Below are 26,667 nucleotides of genomic sequence, written 5' to 3'. Positions count from 1 at the left end.
TGATGGCTCGGAGCCTGGAGCCTGTTTCTGATTCTGTGTCTCCCTCTCTCTCTGCCCCTCCCCCGTTCATGCTCTGTCTCTCTCTGTCCCAAAAATAAATAAAAAATGTTGAAAAAAAAAATTTTAAAAATAGGCAGAGGACCTGAACAAACATTTTCCCAAAGATCTAGAGACAACTAGCAGATACATGAGCATCTCTAATCATTATGGAAATTCAAATCAAAACCACAATGAGATATCATCTCATGTCTGTTAGAAGTGTTATCAAGACAAAACAATACAACAACAACAATAAATAGGCGATAACAAATGCCAGGCCAATTATAGAGAAAGAGGAACCCTTGTGCATGGCTGGCGGGATTATATATTGGTACACCCACTTATGGAAATCAGTATTCAGGTTCCTTGAAAGGTTAGAAAATAGAACTATGACACGTCAATTCCACTTCTGGAAATACATCCAGGAACATTTACAGGAAAGATATCTGTGTCCTCATGTTCACAGCAGTATCCCTTGAGATACTCAAGACATGGAAATGTTAAGCATCCACCAGTAGACGTATGGGATAGAGAAGATGTGGTATATAAACAAAGGAATATTATCCACCTATAAAAAAAAGGAAGAAATCCTGCCATTTGAAATAACATGGTTGGACCTCACGGGCATGATGCTAAGTGAAGTAAGTCAGCGAATGACCGATAGTGCATGATCTCACTTATGTAGATTATAAAAACAACAACAATAAAACAGCCCCCAAGATCATATCTGTGGTTACTAGAGGTTCACTATAGTGAACACCAGTGGAAAAAAAAAACAGAAATAAAAGCATGAATCCTGTTTCCCAACACAGAACTAATAGTCATCCCCTGTCAACTCCGTTTTCTACACCACGTGCTTCAGACCTACACCTGGGTTTCCCAGCTATAGGTTGCATTCTAGCATTATTAAAATGGCTTCTCTCATAGTACATAATTATTTTGACTTACTCTGGCTTCATGCTCCAGAGGAAATCGTCTAATTAGTTGCCAATTCCTGGATATCCCTATTCTGGTTTCTCCAACTTCTGAGGACAGTCCTAATTCTTGTTTTACTTATTTATTTTTAATTTCAGTTATAATTGACATACAAATTTGTAATAAAGTTCAAGTGTCCACTGCGGTGATTTAATGTACGTATATTTTACGAAAGGATTCCCTCCCATCTGGTTAAATAACACAACCATCACCAAACATTCAACTCCTACTGTTAGCAAACTTCAATTACATTATACATTGTTATCTACTGGAATCCCATGTTTTACATTAGATCCTCATTTTTTTTTTAATTATATTCCTTACCAAGCACCTAGAAAGAAATAATGCTCTGTTTAGTGTTGGAATGTTGTGTGTATAATGTAGACGTATAAAATCAGATATATGCCATTTAAGCACATGCTTTAACCGACTAGGATACCGACAAGAGTGATATATGTTACTTATACACATGACTTAGGACTCATCAACACCCAGAAAATTAGATGCCAAAAATACACTATCAATCATACAAAATACCAGGAAATACTATAACTTGCACTCAAGGGTAGACTATCAGATTCTTATAAGTACCTTTCATAAAAGAGAAATGATTGAAGAGGCAAGGATCTAAGCTGCTGAAATGCCAAATCGAAACAGGAACAAGTTCCAATATTGTGCTATGGCCTTGCCTGGGTGAGCTAAACCCCTAATACAGTAGTTTCCTTCATCTGACCCCCTATCTGAGGGTCTGGACTCTATTTTTTTTTTAATTTTTTTTTTAACATTTATTTATTTTTGAGACAGAGAGAGACAGAGCATGAACAGGGGAGGGGCTGAGAGAGAGGGAGACACAGAATCTGAAACAGGCTCCAGGCTCTGAGCTGTCAGCACAGAGCCGGACGCGGGGCTCGAACTCATGGACCGCGAGATCGTGACCTGAGCCGAAGTCGGACGCTCAACCGAACGAGCCACCCAGGCGCCCCGGGTCTGGACCCTATTAACCAGTGCTCAACACAGCCTGGCGCTACAACACAACTCCTACCTCATTCACCCCACTCCAGCCCGTCCTCCGAGCATTTTGTCCTCTCACCACATCACAAGGTTGAGTACAATACATTAAGATATTCTGAGCGACCACGTATGCATGCATCTTATATTATAACCCGTTGTTAAAACCATTCTTTTTTATGGTTACTGTTGCTAACCTCTTACTGTGACCCAACATGCAAACTTCACCGTGCGTATGTATGCATGAATAGAGAAAACATGGTATACGTAGGGGTCGGCACCATCTGCCATTTGAGGCATCCAGAAAGGTCTTGGAAAACATGCCCAATGGTCAGGGCTGGCTCCATGTGTTGTTTGTATTCACAGACGGAAGCTGTTCTGCAGGGCCCACCAGCTCCTGCTGAAACAGAAGTCTCACTGACCTTCACTCATTATTTGTTTGCCCCCAAGCCCCATCTTGCTAGAGGGCTTGCCTGAAGCCACAAAACTGGCTGAAAGTGGAAGCAGTTTCTATGTCCTCACCTAGCAGATAGCGATATATAAAGAAAACAGTGTCTGCTTGTTAAGAATGCTACATAAAGAAGTAACCATATAGGTCTCTCAAGCAAGAAATGAACATGGGTGTTCTAATAGCATTTCCTTGCTTACTACAAACGGTCACGGACTATGGCACGGTGTCATTCAACAGTCATCAAAACGAGGTGCAGACTCAGAATTCTGGGTGTGCGAGATGATCTATGGAGCACAGTAAAAAAAAAAAAAAACAAACTTCAATTAATATATTTTATTCTTCTCCTTTTTGCCTTTAGTTTTATGAATGTTTTATAAGGCACACAATATATTAGTATAAAATACGTGTGAGGGATTTATAAATATTTATACTGGGTATGAATTTTTATTTTTACTAATAGAATTCCAGGGGAGCTTGGTAACCACTGTTGACACATATGCAGATAATATGGTTCATATACGCATGTTAACCAGCCTGTGGACAGGCTGAGAACTCTACCGTCAGTAATAGTAATTGGGGGAGCACTGTAAATGTATCATTAGAAGCATAACTAAATATGAACCCCTGTTATTAGCTGCTGTGACTATTAGGAACTCTGTTTGAAGGCGTAATATGAAGAAAATGCAAATTCTCACTAACAATCCCGGACTCTTGCTCTCCTTGTTATCCTCTGTCAGCTTCAGCTGCCATTATCCGACTGGTGGTTGGATCTATAACCTCTAGCTCCCCAGGCTAACTCATACATCACTTTCAAAAGGGCTAGCCAGAAAATTGTAGATTTCTTTCTAGTGAACCACATAATGATTCTATCTCACATTTTTACATCACCTGGCAGTTTACACACCATTTTCATATCCATTATCTCATATGATATATTGCTCACAAGTCCCTGGCTTCCTGGGATTTCTATTATCCAAACCTCTCAACGTGACTTTCAAGCACTGTACTTTCCACTGATATTGTTGGGTTTTCTTTTATGTTGCCTTTCTCTGTGGACTTTCATTCCTGAAGGGTTAGGACTACCCTCTCTCATCTCAGAAACTCCTCTCTCCTGTACATAGCCCTCTTCCCTGCACATAGAAGCCAATCTGTTTGTTGATGATTTGCTTCACAGTCTTCAACCAACCTTCCTTCCTGTCAGGCAAACTCTGGGCTTGCATGGGCTCCTCTCTTTCTTGCACAGAACCTTCTTACTGGAATCAAATGGCTCCTGAAATCTCATGGATATTTTCCCCCACAACTTCTTCCTCCTTGTCTGGCTACTTGTTTGTAGTTACCGTTTTCTACAAAGGAATTATTTTCTTACCACTATTTGCATTGACTGCACATAGTTAATTCATATCCACATATGTGGCTTTTCTGAGTAAGTTTATCTCCATGCCCGGGGTATAGGTAATTTACGAAATTATTATGGAACGTGTAGGCCCATGGTTTATGTCGGTAGTGAATGCTATTTGGCAATAACTGCCCTTTATTGTATACCGGATAAGCAGCAGTAAACTGGTTGATACAGAGGTTAGGTATTGGGGGTTATACCGTAAGAAAGGCTATACCCAAATAAAAGTAAGGCCAAGTAGATGGAAGTATGTCATAGGGGACACTTGCAGTGTGTTTTCAAATTCACAGGAAGAAAAAGTACATTTAACTAACGCTGAAAAGTTTAGTACCAAAATGACGCATGAAGTTCCTACTTGTACACAACACTTACTAAAAATTACTAAAAATTCAGTCCCTTCGTTTTATAATCGCCTAACGCTTTAGTAAAAACTTTTAAGGAGAAACGAGTGTTATACGCAAACACAAAGGTTAAAAGTAGTAGCAAAGAAGGGCAGGGGATAAATACTGGGCGTTTCTCAGACTGTCCCTCGTCACTGAAAAATGATCTGCAGATGTGAGCATTGTAGCCATGGCGATGCAGTCGAGAGTCGTTTTAAAAATCAAGAAATGAGAAAAAATAATATGGGGATTCTATTGCATTGAAACAGCCCCAGCATTTTGTTCAAGGAGATGTTACAGCTTTGAAAGTAATGCTATTGGTTCCCTTTAGCAAGATGTGACTTCGACATCCATAATTCAACTTACCTGTTCATTCAATTATGGTGGTTCTGCTGAGAGGTGTGGCAAACACATTCTCCACAGGAGAGCCTAATGACAACAAAGACAATGTTCTGAAAAAAAAAATTGCTTGCCAGCTTTCAACGCTCCGTCTCAAAGACTGACTTCAGGGATGCAAGTTATATTCATTTTAACTACTTCCTTCTGTTTTATAGAAGCCACTTAGCTAAAATTTAAGAGACTGAGGTAATGGGCACACCCTCCTTTATATTTTAACTATTTAACTTAAGGTGGTTAACCAGAATTTATACCTATTTAACATTTCATGATTGAATAGAAATGCCTATTATAGTTTCCAAGCACAGGTCAGCCTTTGACAAATGAGTTCCTCAAAGTGTCACACAGATACTTTTGCCTTTCACAAATGTGATAAGAAAAAAAAAATCCTAACTGCACAGGAATTTAAATGCTCTGGTATATAATATTTATGCCTTTAGGGTACAGAAAAATTGACCAAAAGCCAGAACCTAAATAAATATTCATTGTTTCTACCCTACAGGCACTTCCATCATATTTTACTAATAAGGATGTTGTTTAGAGGCAGAATTATAAAGGTCAGAGCCTAATGAAATAGCACTTTTAACTTTGGATGCTCCTGAAGAAGCAAGCGAGAAATTAAGAATGTGCATTCTGTTGCCTTAATGAAATGAAAGAGCCCCCAATGTGCAAAACAAACAAATATATGTTAATTACACTATGGTTGAATCCTAGGAATGTTGATACTCTAGATTTTCTAGGGCTACATGTAATTATAAAGGCCAACATCCTTTTGAAAGTGTATTTACTTCTATGTAAATCATCTGTTTAAAATGCTATTACAATATTCATAAAAGCTTTCTTGAAATTTTCTGTTTAAAAAATATTTCAAACTGTCACTCTTTCAAAGCTTCTGATCTAAATTGCATACCAACTTTACTTTTGTTCTAGCCCTTTTTTGAACAAAATTGTTTTCATTCAGCGTTGCTATCATTTAGTAGTGAAATGTCTGTGGTCCCGGCTTCCATGGGTATTTATATCATGACAGGAACTGTAACCAGGAGTTCTCAGAAATGAAGCATATTGAGCCTAGACAGTATCATACCATCTGCCTTGTTTTTTCCAAAACCAGCAAATCGGTGACCCTCTGCAGAGGACACTAGAATTATTTTGTGAGAGGAACACGCTTTTTTGACATTATAGTGTGCCATCATTTTCTCTTACTCCCCCCGCCCCCAAAGACAATATTCTGGACGGACTCAGACTGGACCATGGATCTGAACATGCCTGACACTTCCTGCATCCCCTGATAGAGGTGAGGCCTGAAAAAATATGAGGAAGTCTCTCCAAGTTCTCCCCCCAGACAAAAAGAGTAATGTATTAGGTCAAGATCATGGTATGTGTTGTGTATAATATAAATGAAGTTGTCTTGATTTATACCTACAAATAATAGTGTGTTGAAGGAAGATAAATTATACTCAAAAAGTTACTTGTATTAATGATTTTACAGAAATCGACAGGTATTTATAGATTTGCAAAATGTATTTTCCCTGTTTGCACATTTTATACTTAGTATAACATGGGTGATGTGGTAAATCAGGTGTAGAGTTTAATAGTTCACAGTTCTTAAATCACTCACTTGCATATCGAGATCCATATTCCATTATCATGAAGCTAATTTAGAGTTTCTGTCTTCTTACTTCCCTGCAAAGTATTTTCCCCCACATGGAATCCATGGTTTTATTCTAGACATTATAACAGGGCATATGAACAAGGCAATGCAATTTAACAATTCATAGTTTTAAGAAATATAAAATCAAAATTAAGAAATCTATTCAGCACAACATGGATTGCTATAATAGGGGTAAAACCATTTCCAGATGCTACATGAAATCAAACCTTACTGCCTCCCAAATTTTAATCTAATTGGAGGAACATGGGAAGTATTTTGAAATACCAGGAAACACTATCAATGAAAACTACTAATCTGTAGATTATGTAAAAAGGGATTCAGAGATAGAAAATATAATTAGAGAGTACAGACCAAAAGATGCATACCAGACAGGCTGAGCAAGACATGATTTAGTATCAATGACTAAAAAACCCTTTTTTTTTAATTTTTTTTTTTTAACATTTATTTTTGAGAGACAGAGAGAGACAGAGCATGAGTGGGGAAGGGGCAGAGAGAGAGGGAGACACAGAATCTGAAACAGGTTCCAGGCTCTGAGCTGTCAGCACAGAGCCCGACGCAGGGCTCGAACTCACGGACCGTGAGATCATGACCTGACCGAAGTCGGACACTCAACAGACTGAGCCACCCAGGCGCCCCTAAAAAACTCTTCTTGAAACAGAGGGTCAGGCTATCGATTAGGGAGTGAAAATTTGGAAAGACAGGCTAGGGACGGACACTGAATGCCATGTTAAGACCTTTGGACATGAAAAGAATGGAAAATTATCAAGCCAGTGAAAAAATGTTTTAGAGAGAGGATGTTTTTAGTAGTGCCAGGAAAGATCCTGTAACATAAGACTGACTGGTAGACAGGAGGCAAAATTATTAGAGCTACTGCACTACTGAGTTTAAATACCAAGTCAAGAATCACGTACAACATTTTTAACAGGGAATAGTATTACAAACCATTGCAATCTTACAAGTGTTTCCCTGTAATGGACCCACAGGCCAAGAAGGACCTAGAAATATTCAAGTAGATCTTTCAGCCATGAATTCAAGAGCTCTTCACACTTTGATAAGCTTGGGTATCAGCGTGCTTAGGGATTTAATCATCTTTCCAACCCTTTCATGATTCACAATGAAGTGGCCTAATTGTTCATGCGGTTTCTTTACATCTCTGCAAAGTAACTTCTGGGTTTCTAGGTACTAATCAAGATTTATGGTGCATTGAGAAATTTTGGGTATACCCTAACAAATGCCCTTATTTTCTGCAGAAATTCCTGAGCTACTTTAGGAGAGGAGGCTACAATTTAACCTCCACATTTAATGGCTAGCTGAATATATGGGAGAACCAGTACAGGGAAAGGGCCTGGTTGAGACATAAGTATCATTCTGATTCTGGGTGGTAGTGTTTCACAAAATTTGTCAAGAATGTACCATATATCACATATTGTACCATGTATCATATTCTCTTACAAATGACTCATTTTGATGTAAGTTATTTTAATTATGTATAACAAGAAACTTAGCCCTTACAGGACTTTTAAAAAATCACAAAATACATCAATAAAAATGTAAAGCTTACATTTATCAAAACACCAGGCTTAATACGTTATCACTGATGATGTTGTTTAGATAAAACTAAGTTGTCACCAGCAGTATAACTCTATGATTGAATTTTTCAGCGAGGATTTTCATAAATTTCACACGGCTGTGATATTGTCAGAGAACAACTTAATGCAGCCAACAACTTTGTATATTCTAAGGATAGTGAAACTTCCGTGAGCTCAACTTTTGGGGCTTCACATGGCTTTAAGTTACCATCAACACATTTAACAGATCTCTCTTTTTGCTCTCTCCTTCCCCTCCCCCCACGTGATTTCTTATCAACTACAGAAGTACAACTTGAAATTGCATGACACACAATATTACGAGATGGCTAATTAGGATCTCATTAATAGATTAACCTTTTAAGATTATAGGATGAAAACTCCTTTCTCCAAAAAATCTAATGGAAACCTCATGTACCTTTGAAAAAAATGGTCTGAGGTCTACTTTCTGGAGAAACCAAGACTGAAAAACACACATAAAATACTCAAAGTCATGGGGCCCCTACGTGGCTCAGTCAGTTGAGCATCCGACTGACTCTTGGTTTCAGCTCAGGTCATGACCTCGTAATTTTGTGAGTTCAAGACCCACCTCCATCAGGCTCTGTGCTCACAGCAGGGAGGCTGCTTGAGATTCTCTGTCTCCCTGTGTCTCTGCCCCTCCCCCAAAACATGTCTGTTTTCTCTCAAAATAAATAAATAAGCTTAAAAAAAGTACTGAACCTCCACAATGAGGGGAGGTATTTAATTTGCTTTTGTTTTCCAGGAGCAATCATTATTTTATTTCGGTTAACCAGAGCTAAATAAGATAGGAAAATATCTTCAAGAAAATTATGTTTATGAAAATTGTACAATTTCTTTTTAAGAGTTTCTGCCTCCAAATACACATTTCCCTCCATGAGAATAGTATTTATAGTTTTTTTAACACACTCCAGATTTTCATTCTGTAAATCCATACTTTCTGGGCTTTTAGCCAAGATGTAGAAACATGCTGATAATTCTGGTGACAATTTTTGTATCACCTAGGTCATTACGATAGTTACAAATTGAGTATTTGGGTTGTATGAAATTTATCATTCCATTTAACAAAAAGAAAAACAGAAGCCTGATTTTTTTTTCATTATATTTTTCATTTTAACAGCTTCAGTTCCTTAGGAACATGAAGACTGGCCATTATGTGATTAAAGCAATGGCCCCAGTGGTCAATCTTAAATTATTATGGGAGGGTGAAAAACAAAGATTGTAGGGAATCATTTGACTTTTTTCTTTTTAATGTTTATTTTTGAGAGAGAGAGACAGAGACAGAGAGAGGGAGGGAGGGAGGGAGGGAGAATCCGAAGCAGGCTCCAAGCTGTCAGAACAGAGCCCCGTGAGGTGCTCAAACCCAGTGAACTGTGAGATCATGACCCGAGCCAAAGTTGGATGCTTAACAGACTGAGCAACCCAGGCACCCCATCATTCAACTTTTAAATGAACGTAAAATTCCTAACGGACACTGTTTATTGATGTAACAAGCAAGCATGTGAATATGTTCATAGTTTTGTCCCCAAGTATTCTTGAATAAATTGGATTTCTCAGTTCCTCTCCATTCCTTTCCTTCATGTCCTGACAAAGGAAGAGCTGGTGTAAGGCAGGAGTGAGGGGTGACAGACATACATTGGCAGTTTCCAGCAGACTGCCCTTCACAGAATGGAACAGCCCTCTGTGGGCAGGAGCTTCTATGGCTCCGCCTGGCCTGATTTCAAGGCATAACGGAGCTTCTGTGGGTACTTAAGCAAAATGGGGTGAGAACCTTATGAATAAACAGAGATTAGTATGTATCCTGAGGAAATCCTAGAGCCTGGAGATCCAGTGTCTCACATTTTCAAGCAGTAGGACATACAAGTGACTGCGGACCTGCTTGAGGTAATTTGGCGATAGGACAGCTGAAGTGTGACCACGAGACTGGATTATGAATCTGTGGCACAAATAAGAAAATGCCATTTGGAAACTACTGTCGGTTCACTGAGAGGAACATATCCTGAGGAAATGATAGCGGATGTTCAGGTTTACAAAGATGTTCCTTATGGCATGGCCATCGCTAATGAAGAATAGAAAGCAAGGTAAATATTCAGTTGTGGTATGCATGTTCAGGAAACCACTTTCAGAACACGGTAACATGACACCTATCAACATGCAAGAACTTTCAACACACACTGTAGACAAAAAATAAATAAATAAAAATAAAACACCCAAAAACCAAAACAACCTGCAGGCAATAAAACCATTTATCAGCTACAGTATGAGTCAATGTCCCAACTAGGAACAGGTGGCACACTCAAATTTGCATAACTCTTGGATGGTTCAAGAAAGGAACCGTTTGCCGCGATGTAGGTGGAGTAGTCACAAAACCCATGGGTTCCAGTGGGGATGTCTCCCCCACCCTAGCATGGAGGAGACCAGTGAAAGAGCCATTCCTAGAAGCTAGCAGAAGGGGCTTGGAAGCATGCATTGTCAGGCACTAAGGGCTGTGGCCAAGGTTGCTTGAGGCAACCACAAAAGGAGGGAGCCAGGGAAACAAAAACCCGATCTCACCGTCCGCTCCCCTTCTCTTCTTCTTCCAGGCTTTCTCTCACCCTGAACCAAAAGACGCCCGAAAGCAAAGGAGGCCCTTGTGCCTCTGGGGACACAGACAGCAGGACGGCCAAGCATATGGCTTAAAAAGGGGGTTAGGGCTCTACTGTCACAGGTGCAATGTTTTATGTATAGATAAACGCCTAAGAAAGTCTAGTAGAACACACTAGAATGTCAGTGGTAGTTATGTCAAGGGGTGGTGCAACCACATTACGGTCACTTTTTTCTTCTTCACATCCGCAGTAACTCAGTAGATACAGTCAGTATTGCTTCTACAATGCAAATCTTAGTGTGTTAAGAAAACTATCCCCAGGTCCACTTTATTCTGTAATTCGATTTTTAACATGGATACTTATTCTCAATATGAAGGTTTTATACTGGTTCTGTTTGTTTAAATGAAGAAAATTAATCCTTGGGAATTCTGAAGACAGAAAGGTGGCTTACGAGCTCCCCTGAATCATTCTCCGGAGTTGAGGGAGAAAAGCTTGTATTTACTTCAAGGTGAATGTACAAAGGCAATGACAGTATGTAGGAAAAGGAATAAATATGGAATTTTATTCTACATAGAAAGAAACGCATTGGAAAGAAAAACATCTTTTGTGTGTGTGTGTGTGTGTGCTTTAAATATTTACCTGGAACACTGATGTAACTTAGGCCTCATAAATATGCTAATGACCAAAGTGCCAGTGAAAACTTGTCAAAAGTTGGAAGGTACAAAGAAGCACAGAGTTGATTCAGAAATGAAAGGAAAGTACTATGGCTCAGGAGGACTTCATGCAACGTTTTTTTCAGACACTTTCACGATTATTGAAACCGACTGGAAGTAATGATCAAGAAATAAAAGGGAGATGTACCTTTAAATACTGAGAGGAAACCTACAGTATATGATGTGGGGTTTAAAGAATGTGTGCAAGAGGGCACTCTAGATGTCAAGAGAAAAATCTGTATTTTTCAGTCTTCTGGGAAAAATTGCATGATGACAGAAATTTATTCAGAAAGGTTAATTTTATTTATTTATTAAGATATTTTCACGTTTTTTTAAATATTTTTTTACTCTTGAGAGACAGACAGAACACAAGTGGGGGGAGGGACAGAGACACACACACACACAGAATCCAAAGCAGGCTCCACACTCTGAGCTGTCAGCACAGAGCCTGATGACAGGCTCGAACGCACGAACAGCAAGATCATGACCTGAGCCGAAGTCGGTCGTTTAACTGACTGAGCCACCCAGGCACCCCAGAAAGGTTGATTTGTGATGTGAGTGCTTCCTATACAGTTAAAATCCTCGTAAGAGACACTCCCATCCAACTGTTAACCTAGAATCCCAGATAAACTCACTGCATAGACGTCTAACTTGAGAATGATCCTAGTCTCAAGATTGTTTAAAGTCTACACATTTGTCAAAATAGACATCTGCCATTTAAAACAACAGAAACAAACTTTTTTTTTTTTTTTTTTAAGGGCAAAACATCCTTTTGACTGACTGGAGAAAAACTGTTTTATGATAGACATGATTAGTAGGCCTTGATCAAGAAGGGTAAAGCAAGTCATTGGACCTTCACACTCATGTACAAGCAAGGATGGAAAAGAAGCAAGGTATTTTCTCGAAGCACACGGACCTCATACGCTCTTTTGATTGAGTGAAAAATAAAACCAATGTATAACTTTGAGATAAAATCAACAAATACAAAATATTCTGAATGCTGTATTATTAAAGCACTTGGAACGACCTTTAAAGGTCAATTAAAATTTTCTCAAGGGAATCCATGGCCTTTGTTTTTCTTTACCAGATTAGTTAGCCGGGCCCAGCGAAATTAAGCATGCAGTGCCTTTCACTATATTGTCAAGAAATTTAGTGATGTCATAAATACATTCCATTATTCAAGCAAACGGTATTTAAAAATGGGTATCTCATTTATCACCGGTAAATTATTTTCTTTCTCACTTTTTGCTATAAAAACATTAAAAACATTCCAGCTCCCTGTCAACACTGAGTTTATCCTGGCAAGTAGCCTGGTGAGAGGCTGGCTTTCTGAAGAGCTGAGTCACATCACCATGTGCGGTATGTTTTGTTTGTTTTTCCTCTTATTTTCCTATGTAGGGATAAATCCATAGGAGGAAAATAGCATATAAAGTCCTTTCATGTGATTAAGTATCTGCATGTGTGGACTGGACTGGGCATCAGAAGTCCCGTTGTGAACCCATCTTGGCTTTTCCGACTTTTGCCAAATCACTTCTTGATCAGTCCTGATCAGAAATACAAAACGTACCAAGTCCTCCCGACCATAACAGAATCATTTGGCCAAGGCGTGTGAAAATTTGTGACAAGTGAAACATGATTACAAATGTAAATTATTCTCAAAGTTTTAAAAGAAACAGATAAAATATAATAGGTTAGAAATCAACACAGAGAAGATTTAGAACGGAGAGAGGAAAATCGGTTGAGATATTTTGGAAGAGGCCTGGATATCAGTCATATCTGCTTAAAGGTGTTTGTTGTTGTTGTTGTTTTACAGGCAGGGAGAAAGATGAAGGAGAGTAAAAGAATATGAATGAGGGGCGCCTGGGTGGCGCAGTCGGTTAAGCGTCCGACTTCAGCCAGGTCACGATCTCGCGGTCCGTGAGTTCGAGCCCCGCGTCAGGCTCTGGGCTGATGGCTCGGAGCCTGGAGCCTGTTTCCGATTCTGTGTCTCCCTCTCTCTCTGCCCCTCCCCCGTTCATGCTCTGTCTCTCTCTGTCCCAAAAATAAATAAAAAAAAAAAAAACGTTGAAAAAAAAAAATTAAAAAAAAAAAAAAAAAGAATATGAATGAGAAGTCCTGTATACATGTGTAAGATTTATAGTAAGTGTGGAGAGGAAGCAACCCCACTCTTTTTTTCTTTTATTTTATAGGGCTGCCTGGGCAAGACTATCGGCCTCAAATTATTCCTCATGCCACAGAGATCATATCCCCTTACACTTACGTTAAAGCCATTACAGAAATTCATTAAAATGTAAGTATTACCCAGGAAGGCTATTGGACCATTTTCAGCTATTTCACTATCCAATTACCCCAACAGTGTTTTAAGAGAAAGCACTGCAAAAAAGCGATTTTTCCTAAATAAAGAATAAAAGAATAGGGCTCCAGTTCCAAGCTTCAGTAGATAAAGAAGAGGAAGTGCCTGGAGAGCAAACAGTCTAAGTAGGGACACTGAAGGAAAGACAAGAAGGGAGTATTTAAGATGTATTAGGAGCCACTGAAATCAGAGTTGTGTTACCTGCACCCACAGGGAAATCCCCGGGTGGGTGCATGGATACCACAGAGCGACCACCTCTACCCAGAGCTAAACAAGATACTATGCCTTCATTTCCAAAATGTCAATATCTTACCAGGTAAGTGCACCCAAGGGAAAGTTTACAGTCACGAAAGAAAAAGGACCAAGCACACCATAACATCATTGTTGTATCAGAGAGAACAATAAGGAGTTTGTCTGAGGCTGTGTGTACCTAGTAAGAGATTTACTCTTAGAAGAAAGCCGGTAACTAAACACTTTCAGAATCTTTACATCAGTCTTGCAACATGGGTATTTTTATTTTTTAAGTTTATTTATTTTGAGAAAGGAAGAGAGAGCAAGCAAGCGAGTGAGCGTGTGCAATCAGGGAAAGGACGGAGAGAGAGACAGTGGGAGAGAGAGAGACAGTGGGAGAGAGAGAGAGAGAGAGAGACAGTGGGAGGGAGAGAGAGAGAGAGAGACGGAGAGAGAGAGAGACAGTGGGAGAGAGAGAGAGAGAGGGAAGGAGGAGAGAGAGTGAGAAAGAGTGAGTGAGAAAGTGAGAGAGTGAGAGAGAGAGAGAGAGAGAGAGAGAGAGAGAGAGAGAGAGGGAGGGAGGGAGGGAGGGAGGGAGGGAGAGAGAGAATGAATACCAATATCATGCTGTTGGTGCAGAGTTAGACACAGGCCTTGATCTCAAGAACTATGAGATCATGACCTGAGCAGAAATCAAGAGTCAGAAGCTTAACCAACTGAACCACCCAGGTGCCCCCAACATAGGTATTTTTTTTAATTTTTTTTTTTTGACGTTTATTTATTTTTGAGACAGAGAGAGACAGAGCATGAACAGGGGAGGGTCAGAGAGAGGGAGACACAGAATCGGAAACAGGCTCCAGGCTCTGAGCCATCAGCCCAGAGCCTGATGCAGGGCTCGAACTCATGGACTGCGAGATCGTGACCTGAGCTGAAGTTGGGCACTCAACCGACTGAGCCACCCAGGTGCCCCCCCAACATAGGTATTTTTATATACAGTTTGAAACATGATGGAAATGTCCCAGAGAGGTTAAGGAGCTTGCCTAAGAGATCACATAGCTAGTGAGAGCTGAAGTGAGGTTTATAAAAGTGAATTTTAATTGACCCCAAATCTGTGTTCTTTTCACCAGAGCCTTTGTATGGAGAGAAGGGAAAAGCTGGGAAATATCTGAATATTTTGCACAGAAGTGATCCAGAGTAGTAATGTAGTCTGAACACGGACTGTGACAGCTGTATAACTTAGATATACATGGAAGATTAAACTTACACACAGAACTTTGTTGTAATTTTATGATAGCTAATGTCCCCAGTGGCATGGAAGAATTGTGGATTACTGAAAATACTTCGTGATCACTTCTTACGGCGCTCCTGCCGTAATATTCCAAAGCTTTTAAAAGTAATAGTATTTTTTGTCTCTTCAAAATGCATGTCTTTGTTAACTCAACAAAATGACACGATGGTTAGCATGTTGTATACCAGACTAATTTTATCATCTGATCGTAGAAATTGAGGCAACTATTAGGCAAAGAAAACCGTTATCATTTGTGAATTTACTCATCTTAACAACAGAATTACACACAGAGCCACTCTGTTACTATAATCCACGGCAGAGTTCAAATGCCTCGAGGGCAATTTGTTTCTCTCGAAAGCAAGTACGCAGGTATGAAAAGAAAAAAGTGATGGTTATACACCAACAAATATCACTAAGTGAGACCTAGAGCCAAGACGAGTAATCAAGATCGATGACGGCTATGGGACCTGTTGGAGGGCATCTTCTGAAGAACTAGACCATGACTTTTTACACCAATGCAGACCCGATGCCAGGTACACAGTAAATAATAAATCCATTATGTTTTAAGTGCCTGACTGAATACTTGGAGAAAGGCGAGTTAAGAAACAAACCCGTTCAATAGTCATTTCCTACTACGTAATACAGATGTACTATACTTAAGTATTTAGTTTATTACTAAATGGGTTCTTCAAAATCTAAATGTGAGGTAGAGTCAGCAGTAACACTTAACTCCAGGTTAAACCTAATAAATCACTAGACTTTGAAATGTGTATGTATTCAAGTAAAGACTACATATCGTATCATTGGCAAATATGTTTTTACAGCAAAAAGTTTTTTATCCTACCTTGCAACATTTTGTCAGTTAAACATTTTTAAACTTCAAAATGACGAAGCTATTCTCGGATTTAAACCAACCAAGTAACAGAGACTGATAACCAAAAAAACCGCAGCCCCATCCCTGGTGGCTGGTAATTTCCTTGAAAATGGTTGAAAACAGTCTGGAACTCAAACAAATGTGGTCAAACTGAACTGTATTCTTTGTATTTTACTTCAACGAGTATTTCTTTTAAAATCACCAGGTTGGGGCGCCTGGGTGGCGCAGTCGGTTAAGCGTCCGACTTCAGCCAGGTCACGATCTCGCGGTCCGTGAGTTCGAGCCCCGCGTCGGGCTCTGGGCTGACGGCTCGGAGCCTGGAGCCTGTTTCCGATTCTGTGTCTCCCTCTCTCTCTCTGCCCCTCCCCCGTTCATGCTGTGTCTCTCTCTGTCCAAAAATAAATAAAAAACGTTGAAAAAAAAAAAAATTTAAAAAAAAAAAAATAAAATAAAATAAAATCACCAGGTTAATTAATTATTCTTACAAAATAGAAAAATGCGCCAGTTGGTCTTTTCTTCGTAAAGTCTGCATCATGAACAATAATCCGGAGCTTAAGATAATTAATACTATATATCCTTGCCTTTGAACATCACAGCTGTCAGCCACGGGGCTTTAAAATTAATAGGCCCTTCAAAGCTATAAATAGGAAACCATGATAATTTTATATAATATTTCTTAAAAGGCACTTACCTTTTGGAAGAAAACACTTCTGGCAGCAAATTACCTGTTAAAATAAAACATACCATTTATTGGTATCCAGTAAATAATATGAAGGATGATACACTGTTATAGTCAGCACAATTACAGAGCAACTTTAAAAACTTTTCTTGATAATTCATTAAGTTTTTTTTTTCTTTTTTTTAGTACAAATTAAAATCATCTCCTTGGTCGTAATAATTAAATGCTTCTCTGTTAAATGCATGTTCGCTGAAATCACAAAAGCTAATGAGTTTCATGTCTGAGAGCAAAAAGCAGAAATTACAGGGCACATTATCCAGGTCATGGGTGTAGATCCCAGCATCTTCCCCTCCCGACTATAATGAGAAGCATGTGAATTAATGTCTGTACAGAAGTTTTAAGGTCTAGGTGTCATTGAGGATTTCATCTCCACTAAATTCAAAATAACTTCTACCTGGTGGTATTTTATTTTTTATCAAACCTTCAAGTGTTACATTAGTTATTTGAGTCTCTTATGTACTTCTCACTGAACTACATTCAAGTCTAAGAGATTTTTTATTTATGATACCCTCATAAATATCATGGAGGTAAAATATAGTCATGGTTCATGTAATATGCAGAAAAGAAACAAACTGGCTGGAATCAATATAATATGTTATCCTAATCAGAGGCAAAGGAGGGATATGCTAGTAGTGGAAGAAACTCTTGATGGTTATTTCGTTCCCACAGGATTCAAACTTGTTTTTTCAGAAGCGAAAATCTAAAAGATGGGAAAACTTTTCCTGGGAGTTTGGCTTGTTTCATTATATAATACTATACACGTGTTATCACCACCACCCCCTCCACCAACTGTGTGTATATGTCACAAAGGCAGACATGCAGATACCTCAAATTACAGGAAAAAAAAAAAGAAAAAAAAATTAACTGAGTTTTATTTAAAACAACCAAGAAACAAAGACTGATAACCAAAAAACCGCAGCCCCATCCCAGGTGGCTGGTAATTTCCTTGAAAATGGTTGAAAACAGTCTGGAAATCAAAACAAATGTGGTCAAACTGAACTGTGTTCTTTGTATTTTACTTCAACGAGTTTTTCTTACAACCAGGAAAATGTAAAGGCTTGAAAAACTGATAAACATTTAGAGACTCATTTGTAAACAGAGGTAGCTCTTGTTGTAAATTCATCTGAGTTCACTTGAGTGTTAAATTGTCTGAACAGCAAAACCACTTCTGACTGTAGTCCAAGACTGATTCTGTGATCAGATTCAGAAACGGGGAGGGTTTCTCAGGGTTGCTCAGAGATGGATAGAGTCCAGCCTGGTAATGCTGCTGGCTCCCCAAGGTAGGCTGCTGCCCTGTGAGGGCTGTGCACTGTGGGCTCCATGCTTCCTTGTGCTGCTGTGGGAGCCCGATGCCAGCATGGGGCCAAATCCCCACTCTGAAGGAGCCCTCCCGGTGATTAAGGGAAAATCGGATTCAGAGTAAATGAAACAATTAACAGAAATATTTACTTGTCCACAGACATGATTTCCAGATACCTCTTTGCTTTGATAAAAATAAACGCATTCAGGACAAAAAAATATTACCAAGTTGAGTTCCGTGAATTCTTAAAAATAAACAGTTTGCCTCTCCCACTAACCACCACCATAGCTCAGTTTACACAATCCCGCACGATGCTATCATTTTAGTGAGCCAGAGGGTCTCCACCATTCTGCTGCTGTTCATGCAAGTTACCCTAACCCTAATCAATTATCTATATATGTATCATGGTATTCTTCCAAAAAAAATAATAAAAGCAGATATAATCAAAATTCAGTCCTTCTTAAATATTGCAATATGTTTTGTTGTTAGTACTCACAGAGCAAATTTGAAAACCCTTGACATGGCTTCCAAGATTTGTTCTGAATCCTGCTGAACCCCTGGGTCTAATCTCTCACAACAGACTCCTGTATCCTAATACTAAAGGGCAATGGCCCTTTGCATACACCCCCACCCCCACCCCACTCCACAAATTAGCTTCTCTCTTTTTGGTCTCAGGGTCAGGACCTTGGCAAATGCGAAAGCAGATGAAGCCTTCCATGTAACTCTTGACCTAACTTATAGATCTCAAACACTCCTTCTTCAAAGTCTTCCCACAAATCCTAAACTGGGTCTCTTTTACAATCTAGTGATTGTGGTTTGCTCAGTGTTCCCTTTTTAAATACTGTAGAGAGAAGTGTTGAGCTCTGCTTAGTTCCCCTATGGAGAAACATAACATTTATCATCTAACCGGAGAGTTTTGAACTGAAAGAAGGCACTAAGCTGACTAGATGCCAGTACAGAACATGTGATCCAGGACGGGTCTGAACACCCTTGGGCATATGGTCAACCCCCCATGGAGGAAAAGTCAGCATTTATACAGAGGGTAGCAAGGTTAAGGCTCCTCACGTTTAACCGAGGGGACAAAATGCAAACAGTTGATGAGCTTTCAAAGCTGAGGGTGACTCATATAACATGTTACACCAAGTAAAATGTGAAATAGCCTCACTATTGTTTTACTCTACTAAACTATAGAGAAAATCTTTAAACATCTAAAAATCAACACAGTATCCAATGAACATCCAAGGTTATCAACAGCTGGCACACAGCCCAATTACAGACACCAATTAAACGCTATCTGGGCTAATTTCTAGGCAAGCCAGGAACTGCCACTTTTTAGTCTCTTGATGAGCTCCTCTCTGCCACCAACATATTCAACACTCGTCGGCTCATTTCCAACCAAGGACTGCCACAGCTGACATGGACTCCTTCACTCCAGCGTACTGATTACGGACTGGAGAGGAGGAGAGTAAAAGAAATGAACTTTCAGTGCTTCCAAGACCTCCCCACCCTCTTCGTAACCAGATCCACAAAACATCCTCTTTGAGAAGATTTCAGCGTGAAGTCCAAGCACAGTTTTAGTGGAAGAACAGTAGGATTCCCTTCAGATAATCAGCTTTCAACTTTCCAAAGAGATGGGTAAATAAAGAAATGACTACATAAGAATCTGGGTCCTTCAAATAGGCCACCTTTCTTTTTCTATGTTTAGTACTCTGGTTGAGTGTGTGTGTGTGTGTGTGTGTGTGTGTGTGTGTGCACGCGCATGAGGGAGACGGGGGAGAGAGATGTTCTTGAAACACTGGGTTAGCAAGGTCATTTATTTTCCCTTCTTTGGAGGTTGAAGTGAAAGTGTGAATCTTCAAGTCTGAACGGGATTTAATCAGACAGTGGCAAACCGATAGATAAAGGCCAGAGACACGGGAAACCTGACAGCCTAGAGTATTACTAAGTAGATCACTTTGGCCTAATTAGAGGGAGCCTTCGGAAGAAGACCAGAAATAGTGCTGAAGGGCCCAGATCTTTAGGCAGTGTTAAGATAAGTCTACTTTTTAAATTGAAGGATATAAAGGATTTTAAAAAGGAATGTATAGAACATATTTTTGGTTTTGATAATCAGGCTAGCGATATGAACGATGCTTACAGTGGGATGAAACACATCTGTGAAGAGACTGTGGCAGTAATTTAAAATTGAAGTGGTGACAGGCTCAACTGGGACAAAGTCAATAGGGGAGAAAAGAAAGGAGATTTCCCAGGTGTTTAAGAGAGAGAATTCATAGACAGTTCTGACCATCTGAGAACAAAGGGTGACTCGTGTTTAGCTTGAGTGACTAAAGCACCAATAACCAAATTACTGATTATTTAGAAAAAAAGAATGAAAGAAGATGACAATGAGTTTCAGATTGTTAAAGTTTCAGACTTTTGAAGCTTAGCAAAAAATTCAGCAGGCATCTCAGCCCCTAGATACACATTACTCTAATTTTATAACTAAGGAAATAAAAACTAAGATATTTGAAAACTCAAGGTCATACAGCTGCTGTGTGGTCCAAGAAGGATTTTATTTTAACTTCCTTGACAGCAAATTTCATTCCCATTATAGAATTAGCTCTTTGGCTTTGTAAACTCATGCCTAATTACCACAGTTTCTTCATCTATGATGCAATGATGGTATCTAATTTGATTAGCTGAAATAATGTAAAATTAAGATTTAGTATATAAAAAAAAAAATCTCTCCAGTGAACATTTTAGTTGTCTTGGTGCATATACTTTTGAATACTAATTATTGACCAGCAACTACTGTGACAAAAATATTATGCATGTGTGTATGTGTATATATAACCTTATATATGTATATATCTATATATATAACCATATACTGCATAAATACACACATATATACATGCACGTGTGTGTGTGTGTGTGTGTGTGTGTGTGTGTGTGCAGCTCTGCCCCACCATTCTACATTGATTCCATTTAATTAGGAAATCAAAAACCATGTCCATATCTTTGTTGGTGGAAACAGTGGATATGGTACATGAAAAGAGACCAGATGGCTCTTAACGTTAAACCAGCTACCTAGCAAGACATTTACTCTAAATTTTTTATTTCAGGCTGGCTTCTCATATTCTTTTCATGTAGATTCTCATTTGTGCATTTCATGGTTGTTATGTGAATCTGTTGCTACCGAATAGGTTGCATCTTAAGCCTTTTGTAAAAATTAGTATGGTTCTTTGTGGTTATAAATAACAAATGTATTATTTTAGATAGGACAACTAAAGGGTTTTTTGTTACCTTTCTATTCTTAAACTTTGTTCATGTTGATTTATTTGGATTGTTAATCATCACCAAACTTAAAAGATTATCTAAAATAAGAGCATGTCATGTCTCGTCTATTTTGCTGTTTGCTAGAAATGGACCATTATGCTGCCAAGATATATTGTGAGAACAATTTATTTTCCTGGTTTTCACCCTTCCCCACTCTACTATGGAGAGCTGTGTTAGTGTTTTCATCTAAAGTCTTGAATTTTCAAAGAGGATTAAAAAACAAGAATTGGTCATGCATACAATAAAGAAAAATATTTATCATTGAAGTCAGTGAAGGGTTGAGACAGGTTTAATTGTGCAGCGTATACAGCAAAAAATCCACTTGTAGAATTTTAAAAAGTTGCATTTAGACAGAAAGAATTTTATTACTTTAAAGGTACAAAGCCTTTTAAACAGTCAATTTACATAGTATTTATCCAGAGTGAATGGACAGAGATTAAGGATGTTGCCTTTGGCTTCACACTGCCTGAGTTCAAAGGGGACCTCAATACTTATTGCAGTTTGAACTTGAGCAAGTTACTTAACTCTCTGTGGCATTATGTCCTTAAATGCAAAAGGAGGAAAATAATAATCAGCATCTCATGGGAACATTTTGAGGATTAAGTGAGTTCGTATATAATAAAGCATTTAGAATATAGCTTGAACACGTAATTAGTGATCAATAGATGTTAGCTTTCATAATGTGTTGAGTCAATCTATTTTTCTACTCTTTAGAATAATTACCAAGTGATATAAGATCGAGCTTTGCTAAATATGAAATGACATAACGCCTCAATTATCCTACGTCCAGAACACAATCAGACAGTAAGAAACAATGTAAGTAGCGAAAGCTCATTGTGAATACTCTGCAGAAAATCTGAACTACATTGGTCTTACAGAAAAACCTCAGCCTTTTATTTTGGCTGATACTGTACCATAAATGATGCAAAGATAAACAAGAATCTTCACCTGAAAACTACTTGTAATCTAGTTGGAATGTAAACAGGAATAAACACAGTATAAGTTAATATTGGATTATTTCTAAAAGACCATTACAAGGTAGGGGGTGGGGAATCATTTTTTGTCAGAAAAGCAAATTCTGGAAAGAACTGCCCATGGTGTATCATCTCATGTGGAACCACCATACCATTTGGCAATCTTTTTAATTTTAGAATTAGGATCTCTTGCTTCTCTGCTAAGCTGTATTAGTCTTATTAACAGCTAATGTGTCATCTCTAATTATCGGTATTGCTAAAAGATCACTATGAATGTAACCACTATTTTTTGAGTAACAACTTAAATGAAACACAGGAAGGTGCCATCATCAAAACTTTGAGTGTCCCAAGAAGCCACCATTAAAAACACAGAATAGCCAACATGATTTTGAAGAAAAAGAACAAAGCTAAAAGTATCATGCTCCCTGACTTCAAACTATATTACAAAGCTATGAAAAATAGAGCAGTATGGTATTGGCATAAGCACACACACCCATGTGCGCGCGCGCGCGCGCACACACACACACACACACACACACACACACAATCAATGAAACAGAATGGAGAGCCCAGAAATAAACCCACACATATGGTCAATTTATAGCAAAGAGTCAAGAATATACACTGAGGAAGAGTCTCTTCAATAACCAGTGGTGGGAAAACTGGACAGCCACATGCAAAAGAATGAAACTGGACCACTGTCTTATTCCACACACAAAATTCAACTCAAAATGGACTGAAGTCGTGAATTTAACACCTGAAACTATTAAACTCCTACAAGGAAACACAGGTGGTAAGCTCTCTGACATTGATCTTAAAAGTTGACTTTTTGGATTGAACAACAAAAGCAAAAAACACCCATGTGGGACTATATCAAACTTCTGCAAAGGAAGCCATCAACAAAATGAAACAACAACCTACCAAATGGAAGCCAATAATTGAAAATCACAATCTGACAATGGGTTAATATCTTACATATATATGTATACATATTTAGTTGTAAAACCATAAACTTGATAGCAAAAAAAAAAACAAAAAACCCTGAGTAACACATGGACAGAAATCTGAATGAGCATTTTTTTATAGAAGACATATAGAAACCAACAGGTACATCAAAAGGTACTCAACAGCGCTAATCATCAGAAAAAAATATAAATCCAAACCACAATGAGGTATTATCACCTCCCACAAATTAAAATGGATTATTACCAAAAGACCAAAAGTAACCATCATTGGCAAAGATGTGGAAAAAAGGGAACCCTTGTGCACTGCTGGTGGGAATGTAAATTGGTACAGATGCTGTGAAAAACACCACAGCAGTTCCTCAAAAAATTAAAACTACAACTACCATATGATCCAGGAGTTCCACTTTTGGGTATTTATCCAAAGAAAAATGTCAACGCTAACTTGAAAAGCTATCTGCACCATGTTCACTGCTGATTTACAACAGCCAAAATATGGAAGCAAGCCAAGTGCCCACTGATGGATGAATGGATAAAATGTATATTAACTACCATGGAATAGTATCCATCCATTACAAATCAACTCTTGCCATTTGTGGTAACATGGATTGACCTTCAACACAAAACACTAAGTGGAGTCAAACAGAAAAACAGATACTATAAGATCTCACTTATAGGTGGAATCAGAAAGACAAAACCAAAAAACAGACAATAACTGAGCTCATGGGTACAGAGAATGGTTTGGTGGTCGCCAGAAGGCGGAAGGGGGTAGATGGAAAAATAGGTGAAGGAGTTAAAGAGCTTGTACACTCGGGGCTGTAAAGTAAGCCATGGGATGTAATATACAACATGGTAACTATAGTTAATACTGCGTTATATATTTTAAATTTGCTAAGAATAGATTTTACAAGTTTTCATCTCAAGAAAAATAATCTGTCCCTATGTATGGTGATGGATGCTAAACAGCCTCATTGGGGTAATCATTTTGCAATACATACAATTATCTCGTCATTATATTGTAAACTAAAAGCTAATATGTTATATGTCAGTTACATCTAAATCTAAAAAGCTCCCAAAAAAGAACAAAGCAGTCTTAAGTACTGCACAAGAAAACAGGGTGACATACAGTGCCAGTGTGTGAGAGACGCCGTTTTATTTTGCAGAGACATGGAAGACAGGGTACTTGATCTAAGAAAGGAATGAAATGATACGCAGCCACCAGTCTGGGAGGGTCCAGCAGCATAAGTACTAAGAAAATGGAAACACAAAGAAGGACAGCCTAAAGGAAGATTAAAATATTGCACCCTGAGAAGAAAAAAACCTTTCCTAGTGAGGAGGCTGGTGGATGAGGTCTAAGAAATGGGCAGGTGTAAGGTATAAGAAATGAGTTTGGACCTAAGGGCCACTTCCAAAGTACAAAGTGGGAGCACTGAGGTTTGGGAAAAAGAATTACATGATCCATTGTGTTTTTAAAATAATTCTTCAGCTGTTTGGTGAATTGATAGCATGGGTCCAGAGAAGAAGCCAGGAGAGCAGTTAAAATGCTATTCAAGTAGACCAAACGAGAGAGGATGAAGGGTTGGGCATGGTGGCTACCATGGCCAGAAATGGAGGATGCTACAGTCAAGCTTACAGGTAGAGCTCAAAGGATTTGCTGATGGAATGGAAGGGAGATTGAAGGAAAACACAGTAATTAAATACCATTCCTAGGTTTCAGGCAGCAAAATAAATTATGCTGCCTTTTATGAAGAAGAGACTAAAAGAGGAAAACCATAATTGGGAAAGTAGATAAAGATTTTTATTTTAGCTAAATCAAGGGTGAGGAACACACTGACGTTTAAGGGTAATGGTGCAAACATAGTTCTAGAAAATGTGTATGGGCTACAGGGTTTTCAACCCCAACATTATTCACCTGTAGGCTGGTTATGTTTTTACAGGTGCTGTCCTCTGCAGGTAAGCACTGCAGAATGGTCACAGCATCTCTTGCCTTCATCTACTGGGTGACCCTCTCTCCCCCACCCAACTGTAACAAACAAAAATGTCTCCACGCACTGCATAATAGCACGGAGTGGGAAATGGGTAAGTGCAAAATTGCGCTGGGTTAACGATCACAGGGCAGAAAGTCTATATTTAGCTGTGAAAACAACGATTGATTTCCATACCTGGGACCTGGATGATCTCACCACGGAAAAGGAAAACAAGAGTATAGGGTTCACCCCAGCAGACTCCAAATTTAGAAGCTGAGACGATCCAGCAAAGATAACGATTAGGAAGGAATTAAACCCGATGTGTATGGTAGATTAGAATCCCATAGAAAATGTCGCCAGCACGAGAGAGTAAGCATATGTGGCTCTTATGAATGAGCTTGATTAGGTAAACAAGGACAGAAATATAATCACTTCTAGATCTATGTCTAAAGAAGAGAGTCACAAGTCAGCTTCAGTCTAAAAATTTGTATCAGCTTGAAATTTCTTAGCAGGACATTTTGCTTGGACAAGGTCTGACCACTGACAAAAGTTGATTATCAGCCCCCCCCTCAATATAATTAGGTGTGTTTGAGGCTTGCAACTTAAGGGGCCAGAGGCAGGTAAGGTTGGCTGAGAAAAATTCCTCCCATGAACTGGCATAAAGGGTAAAGTTACCTCCATGGTACCCTGAGCTCCTACCTGCATTCCACCCTCACCAAACTGTAGTGTATTACAAACATGTCCAATGTCTGGGCCGCTGTTCATCAAAGGCAGATGGAAGAAAAGGGTAGTGTTCCTGAAAACAAAGTTATTATGAGGGTAGGAGCAGTCTGGGCTCCTCTCTACTCTAAGGACAAAAAGATCAGTAGTGGAAGCTTGTATTAGAACTTTTCTTATCTGCCTCTCTCATCCTATAAGCATTTGGGGAGGAGGTGCTATTTGTGTGTGAATCAAATGAGTTTCCAAAAAAGCTCTAGCGTCAAGGTTTGGGAAGGGGTTCAGGGAGACTTGCCTCACTTCCCAAGACCACAGAGACCTACACTTAGGCACAGCATGAGGCTACTGGGAACAGAAAGCCTTGTGGGACTGTCACGAGGTGGGTTGGTGGCATCTTCAACTTGCCCAGTAGCAATGGCAGCAAGTTCAGAGATCCAAGCCCACTGAAGGTAGTGCTGATTCCAGTTTTAAGCTCCATTATGAGTAATGTAGCTGTGACACTTGACCTAATAGCACAAAAGTTAGGAGACAGATCTGTACATGATGTGTTTCGAGGTGGACAGGTGGTAAGAGATTATAAAGGTTGCAAGAGTCAGTTACAAAAGACCTTTTAAATTTGTAAATTTACGTATTTTTCCTGTAGAGCTAAATGTGCTAGGTCAAGGAACATATAGACATCATTTTAATTGCTATCGGCAGATATTTAACAAAAATAACCTATGATC

The 26,667-nt window shown here is 38.9% G+C and overlaps 1 protein-coding gene across 1 annotated transcript in view; it reads right to left on the bottom strand.

The window, feature by feature from the left end:
• The window catches only part of TENM3 (teneurin transmembrane protein 3), a 2,564,262-nt gene that overhangs the window by 2,147,907 nt on the left and 389,688 nt on the right, over nt 1–26,667 (bottom strand). The window contains exon 4 of the mRNA XM_058719934.1: nt 16,657–16,690. The gene's annotated coding sequence lies outside the window, so the exon portion shown is untranslated. The remainder of the gene's footprint in view (nt 1–16,656; nt 16,691–26,667) is intronic.

Source organism: Neofelis nebulosa, chromosome 3 (genome assembly GCF_028018385.1).
Source record: "Neofelis nebulosa isolate mNeoNeb1 chromosome 3, mNeoNeb1.pri, whole genome shotgun sequence".
In the NCBI taxonomy this organism is placed as follows: Eukaryota; Metazoa; Chordata; class Mammalia; order Carnivora; family Felidae; genus Neofelis; species Neofelis nebulosa.
Note: the sequence above shows the minus strand (reverse complement) of the source record. Positions and strands in the feature narration are given on the sequence as shown.